The 14,747-nt window shown below is 35.8% G+C and overlaps 1 protein-coding gene across 2 annotated transcripts in view; it reads left to right on the forward strand.

Moving 5' to 3' along the window:
- LOC107083813 (leucine-rich repeat and immunoglobulin-like domain-containing nogo receptor-interacting protein 2) overlaps nt 1-14,747 on the forward strand; it is a 237,929-nt gene that overhangs the window by 141,666 nt on the left and 81,516 nt on the right. For both annotated transcript variants that reach the window (XM_015373299.1, XM_015373298.1), the window contains one exon: nt 1,986-2,071. The gene's annotated coding sequence lies outside the window, so the exon portion shown is untranslated. The remainder of the gene's footprint in view (nt 1-1,985; nt 2,072-14,747) is intronic.

Consider the following 14,747-nt stretch of genomic DNA (forward strand, 5'->3'; position numbering starts at 1 on the left):
GCAACCATGTATAAATATTAGTGCGCATGCCCAACTTTTTTTTCATGTTTTCGCCTATTTTTGCTTTGGCACCACAGCGCCACTTACAGGCCTGGCATACATTTTGCGTTTTCATGCATTCGTGTGGACGATCACATTTATTTTACGTCTCCGTCTTTACGACAAACGTTCTGGAAAATATTAGCGTTTCGTGTTCGTTTTGACTTCGTGTGGACAGGGCCTTAGTGGTCGGGAAATGTTTCCGGTCAGTGCACAAGAAGGAAAAGATCAGGCAGGAGTCAGAAGAGTCAGGCAAACAGATCAGACAGGGACAGGTAGGCTCATAGGCCCAGAAGCAGAACAGGTTAGGATCAGGTAGTCAGAACACAGGATCGCTAGAATAATTCTCACTAACGGCCCTAAATAACCTAGCACTGATGACTGGTTTGAAGGCTGGTTATTTAGAGATTAACGCAGGTAGATCAGAGGAGCAGGTAATGAGAACTGGGCGCAGCTAAGCATGTGTGTGAATTGAGTTGTCAGACCAGACATCACTGCCAAGATCATGGGCAGTGGTGGCCTAGTGGTTGGGACATTACGCTTGGAATCCAGAGGTTCTGAGCTCAAGCCCCACTCACACAGAATGCCACTCTTGGTCCCTGAGCAAAGACCCTAAACGCCACACTACTCCCCGGGCACTGCACAATGGAAGCCCACTGCTCCCCAAGTGGATGGGTTAAATGTAGAGAGTTAATTTCATTGCTCTGAACTTGTGACAGTGTAATGACAATAACAGCTGGACATTTTTTTATATATATTTTTTGAAGAACAAAAGTCATCACAATGACAGCTACTGTATGACAGCAATAACTTTACCCTAAATAAATGTAAACTCATGCATACAATGGTAGGAAATTTTTACTTTTGTTGCAATTAGTTGTACATGTCCAATTATAAGGAAGTTGAAATTCTGTGGTAAAAGTAAAGGGGATTATCAATCAGCCCCATCTAATCCACTATGTTTACAGATTTAAATCGTGCTATCATATTTCCAATTAGTGTTTGCACTGAAAAGATATGAAAGATATGAAACACTAGTCCGTTAGTTAGTAAGAAGGTCAATAAAAAGCAAATTCATTTAGTGTTTCTGTATAAAATGCAAAATAAACTTTTTACCATTCTATCCATAATGTGTGTTATGGCTGTGTTTTAATTTAGCATGTGATTTGATGATGGTAAACATAGCGAATGATGTGTGAAAAGACAGTGATCTGTCTACACTTCTTAACAAATTTGTCAACATGCCTGTGATGCTGCCATTATACATCTGCATTTATTTATTTTAACAAAATATTACCGATACTGTCACATTCACACATCTATTTGGTGATAACTGTAGGTAGAATTACTGCTGAACACTCAATTATGAACATTAGAAGCCATTTTTAAAGGCAATTTAAATGTGTCTCCTGCCTGAAATTGTTTGAATAACCTGACTTACATTCCAGCTTTTGATTTGTGACAACTGTAATGGAGTTGCTCCCTTGGCATCAGTAGATCACGTTCATTTGCTTGTGAGAACTCACAGTCGTGATCGAGATTAAAATTCTGCAATCTGATTCTGCAAGCCTAATTTGAGTTCACGCTTTTTTTATTTCTGGATCTCTGCCATGTTGTCATTACTTCCTTATTTCACACAGCAATGAAGAAACATTTTTTCATTTGCTAAGGTTAATACAGTGAAAACCATAACCACAAAGCAGTTGTGAGTTTTTTTTTTCTACTATAATTGTATTTGTCTCTCTCAACTCCATACACATTGTGTTTCAATACACATATAATTATTCATAAGTAAAAGCTTCAGACAAATGCTTTGTTTTAACTTTATGTCTATTGAGCATTATAGTATTTTAATGTTTCAGATGGCATTATTGATTCTCGTCGTGGCTCGCAAACCTACTCAGAGTGTGACTCTGTGTCTCTGATTCTTCTTTCTTGCTCTGCAGATAAAAGACAAAAAGTAGAAGCAAACCACCAGAAGAGGAGAGAAAAGAACAGAGCATGGCTGAGAGGATGATTGCATCTGAAAGTGGTAAGCAGGCAACATTTACAGCCTCTTAGCTGACTTGTTTAGGAACTATGGGACGTCAGATAAAGGCCAGCACTCAAGCTATTTCTATTCTTTTCAGCTATCTAGTTTTCCGTTTCTATTTGGCATCTTTATATTCTCATATACGTTTGCATTTTAATGAAAAGAGATAAACAGAATAATGTGCAGTGCTAAAAAGTATTCAGTACTAAGCCATTCAGCAGGAAAACAGTTTTGAGAAAATGTTTTGTTTAATTTTATATGATAGACCAACAGAAAGTAAGCAAGAATGCATCATTAAAAATCAGAAAATGGCACCCTAACCAGCCATCTTAGCCAGTGTTGTAGTTCCAGCTGCAGCTACATTTTTGGGGAGTATGTCTCTATTAGTTTTATGATTCAAAACATGGACTTCTTTGCCCATTTCTCTTTGTACAAATAACACAAGCTCAGTCATCTTGGATGGATTAGATCTTTTAATGCTTTCTTCCAAGCCTTGACACATGTAGATTTAATGACCAGGCTATTCTTTATTTCTGATTAATGTTTACCTATGCCCTTCTTGTCAATGGGGCTTGAAGCCATTTCTTAGTTTGTCTGCAGTTGCACTTTTTTTCATTTGTACAGAATAGATTTGATGAACTAATCCATGCTTTTTTTTTTTTTTTTTTTTTACCAATTGTAAGTCCTTCGAGCTTAGCTAATCCTGACATCATGTAGCGGCTGTTAGAGCTGTTACATGAGGGGGGTTATCACTCTGCTTTTCACGAGTACACTTTGGATTTTCTTATTTTTGCAGAAAGAAATAGCTAAAGCACTTTATACTGTAACTACCTAGCTTTTGGGTTTGTGATCAATTCACCAATAGCCCATATGGCTTTATGGCTTTATGAATGTCAGGTTGTGTGGACGTTTTAGAGGACCCAAATGCAGAGATGGAAACCAAGTGGTTTCTTGCAGATGTGATTATTCAAATAGTGTCAGAAGCAAAAGTCTACAAACAAAACACTGAACACCAAAATCCAGGTTAAATCAGTGAAAACACACATGAGAGCAAAGAAAAGATGATGAACCATCAAACAGCAACTCAAGAGGAGGAGTATAAATTGGAGGCTAAACAAAGACAAGACTAATCAGTAGACTGGGAGCCGGTGCGAACAGAAGAATCTGGAAGAGAGCTAGAGGGAGGAGACTGTCACAAAAGGCCAACAGAGGGCAAACAAGAAATACATTAGAACTCAAATACAACCAAAGACAACTAGAATAACACAAAATGGAAATACAGTAAAACCAATGAAAACTGAAAAAGAAAACTTAAACCAAACCAAAACCACGACACTGAGAACTTAAATTAGGCCTTCCCTTGGTTCAAATTGGCTGATTTCCCTTAGCTTCATAAGAATATTAAGTAAGGTCTCCCAAAACTAACAAGTTAAACTCAGTTTTTTTGCACTTTCTTTATTTTCCTACTTATTGTTATATGTTGTTTGGGATCCATTGAAGATATGCAGAGAACACAGTGCTATATTCTGTACAAACAATAAAGATGAGCAGTTTATAAGTGCATTTTATTAAAGAGCATCCACATATGTAACACACACATAAACAAAATGACACATAAGGCGTCCTGATTTATTTTTTTATTTGTTTGTCTGTAGAATCCTGATAATTAATTAAGTGATCATTAAAAAATAAGTGAGTGTGGTGGTGACAAAAACTGAGCTATGTACCTTGGTCCTTGACGCACACATCCATGGTTTGAATCCGATGCCTTTAATGGGTATCTATCCCTCTTTCTTCGCCTCCTGTCAGTCAGCTTTCAAATAAAGATCACTTTGCCACAAAAACCTGTGTCAACACATGATGTTAGTAATGGGATACCCAAAATGATGAACCAGTTATTCCCTTAAAACAGCCATCATTGGGACCATTGCTGCATATCACGGCCCCTTCTCTTTTGCCCTCATTTATTTTCTGATGCTAAACACCTCTTGGGCAAAAAAAAATTAAATAAAAATCTTTAAAGAAATAAGGTGCATGAGTAAACCAGAACACTGCGAGATTTTCTGTGCCTCAAGTTTATTGTTTCGGAGAAAGGTTTCTCCCTGACCTGTCTGATGGGTTCCTTGGTTTTTCGTGCTGCTGGTTGTTCTCTAATGTTCTCTCATAATCGCTGATGTTGAAAAATGAACCGGCTGTATACAATAAATTGACCAAATATGGTTTCAATGACCAATTATCTGAAATCTTAAGGGATCTAGAGGGGCTGGATATGTCATATGGGAGCTTAGTAAATGCACATTTGAGTTTTATATGTGAAAATGAATATTACAATAGTTATCTTATTGTTTTCCTCTTATTTAACTAAAATCCTATCATCCTATTGAAAACAGTGAAGCCTTTCACCACAAAACAGGTTTAAAATGGAATACAACCAAACTTTCACTCAGGTTTTTGCGACAACTAACAAGGAGTTGTTGTCATCGTGTTGACTCGCACTAGAATTGATTGTTGTGATTGCCATGACCTTGATAACTTAGAATTACATGGACATATAGAAGCTTGAGGCTGTAAGATGAAAAAATGTAAAAACAGTTTCAGATAAATCATTTTATCAGGTTAACTATCTATAAATTCAGAGTTTAATTTTAGATATGGTTTGGCTTCTTATTGTACAAGAGTTTGATCCAGCAACTAAGTTCTGATGAGCATCCCCTTTAAAAAAGACATCCAACCTGAACAGCTCTGGGGATATCATGGTTCTCTAATTGTGGTTCTGTGTTAGAGCAAAGGGTTTATTTGATTATAGAAGCAAATAAACCTCAAATTAAATATCTACAGTACTTTGGACCATATTGACTTTAAATTTGTTTCCTGTCGATTTAAATTAATACCTTTTCTGTGACCCACACAGGCTATTTACACCTTGATGCACCCAAAAGGTGACTATTCTGTGCACAGTGCTTATATCGGTTAAAATGATTTTGCAACTTTATTATTGTTATAATCTAAATTCCGAGAAAATATGTGCTCAAGTAAAGTCATATCAGTGAAATGTCAAGTTTCTTCTGAACACCAATTAATCTCGAAAGTTCTGCTACCCAATGGAGTTTGGGATATGCTCAGTTAGCTCTCAGTGGATCTCACCTTACAACATTATTTGCATTGAGGCGTAGCTCTGCCTGCACTTTGGGTGACAGGGCTTTACTGTGAAAGAGCTACATCTTCAGCTTAATGCCACTCTTACAAAAGTTTTTGTGAGCTTTTATGTTTTTTTTTTCATATCAAGAAAGAAAGCTTTGCAGGCATCAAACAGCCATCTCACTGTCCATCATTAGGTCAGGGTGACATGGCAGGATGCTTCTCTGCCATTTAGAATTTTAGTTTGAAGCTTGCTCTCTATTGTTTCAGTTTAGTTATGGCTTTAATTCACTTTCTCTTATCATTTGTTTTCAAAGCAGATAATTAAATATCATCCTACTAAACATTGTACAGCAATTAAGACCTCTATGATTATGATATGACTTTTTGGATCTCAGATTTACCTGAGTGACCCCGGATCCATTGATCTGCTGAAGCATCATCAGCTTTATGTTCTCCGTATCACAGCAGCAGTGTTGTGTCAGATTTCTTCGCATGCTGTGGAATATGTTACTGTTGAACTTTTAATTACAGTTACAGATTAACTTTAGTACAAGGCAGTGCATCCAACAAGGAAAACATTTTGAAACATCAGGAAATGTAGCAGCATTAAAAAATCATAAAGAACTGATTCTGGTCCCATAGTCACACAGAAAGGTACTTTTAAATTATCAATGAGTCCATGAACTCCCCACAGCTTCTAAAGAAAGCACCTAGGCTTCATAAATAATTCACAGTCATATATTTCAGATACTGTGTATTTCTTCCTTGAATTCTGTTGCAAATGTCCTTCAATCTGTATCCATACATTGTTGCATGGTTTTATATTACAATCAATTCATAACCTTCAGGTTAAACGAGTTTGAGGGACACTTGAATCCGCCATCATATATTGTGCATTTAAAGCATTCTAAAGAAATTAAAAATATTTAGGACTTTTAGGGTTATTCTTTGAAACATTTTGGAAACATGTTTTTGTTTTATTTAAAGCAAGTTTGAGGCCTATAATATTACAGCATGAGGTCACCAGTTATTTTGAGTTTGCTTTACCCCTTGAATCCAAGTCTGATCTGGTTCCTCATTAATGCTTTCTTAGTGTTCACTGAAATATCAAGTGATAAGTTAGTTTGAGGAAGGAAGTCAGGACAGAACATTCAGAAATTGACACCAATATGGCTGTGGCAAAGGTGGTTACAAACTGAGTATGCTAAGCCTTCGTCTTCATGAATGAGTAATGTAATTTGTTTGAGTGGATTTTTTCTTGACCAACTATGAGTTAGTCTAAACTCTTTAGTTCATTACTGCTTCACAGAATAATGTCATAATTGAGGGTCAGCACGCTCTGCTTCTAATGGGTATGCAGGTGTGTGATACTGAAATATCATCAAAACAGCATTCATTTTGTTTATTTACTGTAATATAAACAAATATATTAAATATATAATATAACATATAAACATAATATATAACTTCTCTGAAAAATATTTCCTCACACAAGACCCATTGAATTATTTTTTGTTTTTTCATTTAGATATGTTAATTTATGATCATGCTATGGGTTGCACCTACAAGTATTTTTTTTTAATTTTTTTCCCAACAGGCATCACTTACATTCTCCAAAGAAGGGTAACCCATAAAAGGCTTCTTCTAAAGACCTTGGGTCTTCAGAATGGTATACCCAAGCATATTAAAAGATAATTTAGAGGAAGGAAAATGAGTGGTAGAAAATAATGCATTATCTGTAGATACAATATACACATTTGGACATAATTGTTGCTACCCCCTTACACATGAAATAAAACCCTGCAATGGTCACAGAGATAACTTGAAGCAGAGAAAAGTAATGATAAAAAATAAATTTTATGAAAATTAAAATCTAAACTTTTGCTGCAGCAGAATAATAAATAAAAGATAAACTCTTTGAACCAGCCCAGATAAAAATGATAGTGCCCCTAGAAAAGACTGAAGGGCATGTGACCAGAGAGACGTGTTAAATCAAGGTGCATCAACTAGTTATCATCACAGGTATCTACAATATTTTAATCAGTCAGTAGGCCTATGTAGGACCACAGGTATCCACTTTGCTCTTTAGTGAAATGGTGTGTATCACATTCAACCTGAACCAGAGGAAGCAATGAAGAGCTGTCTCATGAGATTAGAAAGACAGTTATAGACAAGCATGTCAACACTAAAGGCTAAAAGAACATTTCCAAGCACCTTGATGTTCCTGAGGCTAAGGCCTTCAGATAGTTAATATCCATAGCAGAACAACCTCCCCAGATGGAAAATGAATGGCAAATCAAAGAAATAGACAATATGGTAACGAAAGAGCCCAGATAAATTTAAAGGTGAACATCAAGTTCAAGGAACATCATAGCCAGATCGAACCATCTGTCATTGTTTGCCAAAGTGAAAAAGCTATACCTGAGGTTAGTGGTAATCAGTGTTTTCACAAAAGAAGAAATGGATATAATCAGTGCCAATGATTGAAGTTAACTTAAACATTTTGTGAACCTACCTTGGATCAAAAGCAGATCAACGGACTATGTTCAACAGATAGTAGAAACATCTCCACTTTAAAAAAGAAACAAAATCAAGGGTTTGAGACTTAACAGGTGCCATATCTTTAAAAAAAAAAATCACTGGTCAGTGTTTAATCTAAAAGAAAAGACTACAGTGCAATGGAATATAAAGATTGTACTGATGAGTCTACATTTATGCAGTTCCACAGTGATGGGCCCATTAGGTTGGAAGAATGTTGCACGGAGAGATTCATCCATCAAAGTAAGATTCAGTAAAAGAAAATTTTGATGGCCAAGACTGTGTGCCATTTTCCTTTTCTTTTGTTTTTTTTATTGCTCACATCATAATTTACATTACAAAAAACAACTAAACTATGTGGAAAATATGCTTCAAAGGAATAAAAAGGACAGGACGAAATAAAGGACAAAAAACAGGATGACAGCAGTATGTGCAAGCGTGCATATGCAGCCCAAAAAAATAAATAAATAAACAAGACAGACAGGTCACAATGGTGCAAAAGGAAATAATTGTTCTAGCCAAATGTCTGACTACGCCGGCTGGGAGGTGTTGATTGAGTTAGACAAAGAGATAGCCTGGGGAAGAAAATGCCTCTGGGTCAGTTTGTTTTTGCCATTATTCTGTAGTAGTTCTGATGGTAAGAGTTTGAACAGCCTGTGAAATGGTTGAATTGGGTCGGCACCGATACTAGTTGCTCTTTTTTTGGCTTTACCCCTAAATAGGTTGGGGATGGAGTGAAGGTCAGACCGATTTGACATTGTCCTTGATTAAAGTTTGACAGAAGGATCAGCTAAAAAGATTTTTCCCAGGCTAACTGGCTGCTGACAATTAATTTGGAATTAGGTCATTCGTTAGCAGGTGGATAAACTTAGTTCATGCTCGCTCCTACAATACAGACCTTTGGAGTCATTTTATGAACTGGGGTTGCTGCAGTTTTAGCTTAAACAATGTTATGTGCCCTGAAAAAAACAGGTGGTTCCATTAGTCAATTCGCTTTTCACTGACGTTTGTGCATATTTTATGATGACAAACGCTAGTATTTTAAAGGGCTTACTTTGCTTAAAGTGGTTAAAGGAGCATGTCGGCCACAAACAAATATGACCTTATAGCTGCTGATAATATTTTGGATGATGAGATTTTAGATTTTGAGATGATTTTTCAAAGTGATTTAGATCATCTGTTGAAAATGTTTATTATTGAAAAGTGTAGAGAAAGGATGTTGTAACCTTGTAGAAATTATGCGTCAGCAAATGTGTGTAATCATCAAAGCTAAAGGCGGTCCCACTTAACATTAGTGTTATTTTTGTAATTTTGGGTGGAACACATACCATTGATGAAAAACACTATTAATAAATGCCCAAACAAGAACAGTCAAACACCTTTCCAAAACTTTTATGTTTCTTGCCTGAATATAAAGAGCATATCGCTCATTTCTGCAGTCAGTTCAGTTTTTCAAACACTAAACAAATTGTCCTGAGAGGAGGTTTTATTCAAAAGTCAATCTTTGCCTGTCGATGCCAAGACTTTGTCAGATTTTAGATTGCATGCATCACTTTATGATTTTATGTCTGTGTGTGGGCACAGACATTTGTGACATGCAGCAGCAGCAGAGGTGGTGATGTGTTGAGAGACGAGAGTCTGCAGAGTGTTAAAGTCATTTCCTCCATATCGCTATTAAATCTTAATGTTCTGGCCTCTCCTGGGAGGAGCCAGGAAAACATAGCACTGTGTTTTTGCATCAAGCTCAAAAAGTCTTGTGCATTTCTATAACTGCATGAATATACAATTTGATGATGCCTTTTTAGCCTAATAATGTCTGGATGAAAATGTTGATCATACTGCTGTTGTTTGTATCATTTTCTTTTTACATGCAGTTTCCTTGTAAATTTCTACATCTCCAACCAGCCTAATATATATCTTTTTTGCAATTCCACCAGGTTATACCAAAATTGACTCTACCTGTGCATTATTTTTTTTATTTTCAATACATAATACGTGAGACAGCCAGAAGATGGCAGAACCAGTAGAGTCAATGTAACACACTCTTTTTTCACATAGTCAAATTCAAACTCTTAGGGAAATCACTGTTTGTCTAAACTGTTTATATAGATAAGCAGTTTAGTATATAAATTAGTATGATAATATATAGATAGATTATAATAGAATTCCAGCACCAGGTACAATGAGCAGACAAAAAGAAACTTGTGCTCCATCTGCCAGCAGTACTTAATAGAGCCTGGCTGTTCTACTTTGCCTGGCAGTAAAGCGACAGCTCGCCAGGGTCAAAGACCAACTGATACCAATTCAATACTGTAAATAGATTTCAGATAAACTCTCAGTTCTAGATAATCCGCCCCCTAGCCTCTTACTTGATAATCAAGGAAAGAGAAAACTCCAGTAAAAAACTTTCGATCTTTCTATTCAGAATACCGTTTGTAGACTTTAGGAACTAAGAATAGATTGCCTTCACTAGTATCATTATTGATAAGGATGTTTACTCATGCACCTCTGCAAAGTAATCTGAGTTCCTATATTGCTTTGCCTTGAGCTTCGGTGAACTCCAACATTCATACTCTATTCTAAGCCCTATTCCAGTCTTTACCCTCTTGGAATAATTTTTTTCCAATTTTTTCCGCACTGGATCTTAAACTGTTCTTCACTGTTTTCACACTTTGCTGGAAGGTGCTACTAGGCTTTGCCATGATACCTCCATGTTTACTACCTGCACACATGCACAGTATCATACCTCTGTTCTTATTGCAAACATAGATGAAGGGCTTTCCTAACTTATTTAGGATTTCGGTAAAAACTAAGTATAAAACACAAAAATAACAAATAGTATAATTACATCATCCTGACTGAAACTCCTTAAACAGAAACAAAAAAACACTACTTAACTAAAATAAGGAATGTCCCCTGGTTTCTTTAGTTAACACGTATTCTGTATTGTTCTGTCCTTGTAATGGCCTTAAAGCATTAGAGCCAGTTCTGAATGCCTTTGTTCTGGATGTAGAACATGCACTTGTGAACATTCCCCAGGTAAATGTGATTAATTCAGTTAGTGCACTGCATAAGTCAAAGCCTGCTGCATCCTATTAACTTAATTATGTTTGGTCTGAACATTACTTGTACTCTTCCTTCCCTAATCAGCCCTTATCGTTTAATGTCAAATAAACATTTAATTCTAATTAAAAAGAGACCAGATCAAATTGAATCATATCACCTGACCTTCATTTAAACAAAGAAGCAAGGTAATGCAAGTTTATTAATGTATCACATTTTAGTGGAAGATGATTCAAAGTACTATATATGAGAGAGAAAAAAGAAAAGAAAAGTACATTGCAGTGGCGTAGGGACAACATAAAAATGAAAGAGAATAAAAGTAAATGACCAAAATAAAATAATATTAATCTTAAAATAAAAGGTACAATAAATAACTCAAAAGGAAAGGATAATATTTCATATTATTCTATTTCTTTCCAAAATAGGAATGTGAAAATATTTTTGGTACAAAAATGCATTCCAGCATGTCTTTACATCTTTTCCATGAAAATTTTCATCATCCATATTTTCTTGTGACGGAGAAAACTGTCAAGGCTTTTAAATAGTGCTAAGGCAGAAAATACATTTGTTATTCAGCTGGATCAAGGTTTTACTGCTGACATTTGATGATAGAGAACACGTTTTTATTTCGAACTGTTTTATTTTTCCTCTCCAATGAAATGGTACATTTCCCCAGTATCAATTGGCCACAGTATTATTAGATCTGGCTGCTCACTTTGAGGTATGAAGGTGTAAAGAAACGTGTGTGAATGAGCGTGGTGGTGCCTTCGCAGTGAGACACAGTGGGAAGCTGTTTTATAGAGAAAAAACTTTTATAGAGTGGAAGTCTGCTAAAAGCTGATAGAAGCAAGGGACAAACAAATATCTATTATGTATTCACTGGCCTCTACCTTATTATGATTTAATAGGAATATGATTATTTTTCTATGCTGCACTTGTCTGGGAGGTAACTGGAAGGTAAATATTACTCCTTCTTCCTTTAACAACTACAAATTGCTTAAGGTATGGGGGAATAAATAGTAGGACTAAATAAAAACTTATACAATTTCAATTTATATAAAATTCTAGTTGATTTGAAGTTACTCTAACTTACCCCAATATATGCTTGTTCAGTTTGACATCCATGTCAATTACTGCCCACCTTATAGCATAGATTCCATCGTTTTTTTAGTTGAATCTGTCTGACATCATTTTCTGAATGGGCTGTAAGGTCTCATAATCAATATATCATGCCCCACCCAGTTTTAGAGATTTAAGTGCTTAAATAGATGACAAAAATCTTACTAATAATCTGTTGTCCTAGTACTTCTGAATAAGCACTTACAGTATGGTTGCTTTGTCCATGGAAGACTGAGAACTTGCACCAACCCCTGATCTATAGGAATTCAAAAACAAATTAAAAAACTCCCTGAGATTTACCTGTTTCAACAAGACAGTGAGAATATTATTATTAAACCTCATTCTTTATAAGAAAAAATGGTTTACTTGCTCAAAAGAACAGTTTCATATCACATTGTGTTACTTGGCAAAACATGTATTACTTGCTGACACAACCCTGACAGGGCTGTTGACAGCTGATTAGTGATATACCAGCAGTAATGAGATTTCTTTGGGCCTTGATTAGAGAACATTTTTCCAGCATGTCAAGAATGATCAAGAAGAGGCAAGATTTGGTGAGAGGGTGACTGGAAACACCATCATTATCATCATCTCCTTAGACCTGCTACCCGCATATCTCTGAGAGGACACATTTACATGTCATTGCTCTGCCATTCCCAGAATTCTACCACACCCAAAGGCCTTTGTTCTGCTATGTTATAATGAAAAAGTCAGGAGTAAAAGTCAGCATAGATATTTTAACAGTCATACAGTACTAAATAACAAGACAGTCAAATGACATGCACTCGGTGTCCTAATTGTGATGAACTGCAATATGGCAAGATGCCCACAGATTTAACTTCCAAATTGGGCTCAGTAACCAAAGGTTACATAAAAAATCTAGACGCAATTCTTAGAGGAAATATACTCATTGTCATCATGATAGTAACAGGGGCCAATATTTATGTGCCCATGGTTTCTCACACAATATTTTATCTCAGTTCAGTTGCTCTTACTGAAAATGAATTGGATTTGCTGGCCATTAGTACAAACCAAACAGTACACACTATGTACTCTGTGCATTCTTTAAGCGATTTTTTCCCCCAAGGTACAGTAATGCTTGAGTATCAAAGAGCGATGTTTTAGAGGAAAAAAAAAGTTTGATTAATTACATGAGCAAAGTGTTTTAAAGATTGCACTGGTCATTACCAAAGGGACAAAAAACAAATCTTTAAAAAATGTTCCAAAAAGTATTATGATAGGATAGGTTCATTTTGCAGTGGACTGTATGAGCATGTATTCACAACTTTCTTACCGCGTTTTAGTTACTTGGAGGGGACAATTTCCCAGAAATATGCCACATTGTGGGGACCAACAACTGGTCCCCATGAGAAGTTCTCTTCTTGGGTGGGGGTTAGGTTTAGGACTGAGGTATGAATTGAGATTACTTTAGGTTTAGGGTTGGGTATGTGTTTGTAATGGTTAGGGTAAGTCCATAGAAATGAGTGTGAAATTAATGGAATGGATACAACATTTGTGTGCTTGTTTGTGTTTTAGCTTCTAATTAACACAATATTGCAAAAATAATTCAGAAGTAAAAAAGTAAAAAATATAATAAAACAATATAATCAACAAAGGTTAATAAGATTAAAAACAAACAAGCTGTATATATATAGTAGGAAAAAAATATCCATACCAACCTGGCACTATATAAACAAATTGGCCTCTACTACACTTAAACTCTGGTGCTATTATTGTGGATTCAGCAGGGGCTAATAGAGTGGTGCAGTCATAGTTATGAACATAAAAAAAAACTAAAATTTTGCAAAATACAGGCAAAATTGTTAATATCTGCTAAAATGATTGATCAGTATGTTCTTGGACATGTAAACTCTTTTTAAAGCACTATTCCTAAACCTCAAGGAGAATATAATACTATTACCAAGCCATGCTAAACATAATAATAATAAATCTTATAAATTATAATTAATAACCTTAAAAGTTTTTTGTTGTTTTTGTTAGGGCTTCTTTTTTAGATACTGACCAACCTGTCTTCGGATATTCAGTCCTCCCTAGATCCACCATGTTTCTACTAAAAGTAGTTTCCCCACCCTTTGTGATGCGTCTGTCATCAATGTTAAATGCGAACCGATACACATGAAAGAATCTGAGGCCTTGAAGGAAATGGCAGAGAGTTCTGACCTTTCAGAGAAGCAGTGGCAAATAAAAGAGGGCAGAAAGTGTTTATTAGATGTTTCTGTTTGAGGCTTTGCCCTCGTAGACAGCCAGCAATTACAGCAGACTGTAATAACAGAGTGCATTATAGGAAGCAGGAGGGTACACTCCCTGTGGCTTTCTGCTATGTTTGTTTGATTTTTGTGTTGTTTGTTTGTTGTTTTTGTTAGTGTTGCTTCACACAGGAAATATGAGGCTCCTAATTAAGTCTTAGAGGCGAAGGGGGAGATAAATCATATTTGCCCTCCAACAGTGAGCGGCCATCACAAACTTCCATATTTAATTTATGAGTGCTGTATTATTAATGGATTCCATGATGTGTCTCCATACAGTATTTTTTTTTCCTCCAGGCATTTCGTCTGAAAAGTATTTCAGAATTTGGGACAAGAAACTGAACTTGGTCATGACTACAAAAAAGTCTTACCTGAAATGTTGGGGGATACCATGGCATATAGTTTTTATTATAATTACAAGCACAATCACATCCATAAGTGTGATCCCCATGTTTGACCTTTTGTTGTTTTTGTTGTCAAATCTTTTTTTTTTTTTGTCAAAAAACAATACACTATTCTCTTACAGTTGCCAAATAAATCTACTGAAT

This window comes from Cyprinodon variegatus, unplaced genomic scaffold (assembly GCF_000732505.1).
Source record: "Cyprinodon variegatus isolate N-32 unplaced genomic scaffold, C_variegatus-1.0 Scaffold84, whole genome shotgun sequence".
Lineage (NCBI taxonomy): Eukaryota > Metazoa > Chordata > Actinopteri > Cyprinodontiformes > Cyprinodontidae > Cyprinodon > Cyprinodon variegatus.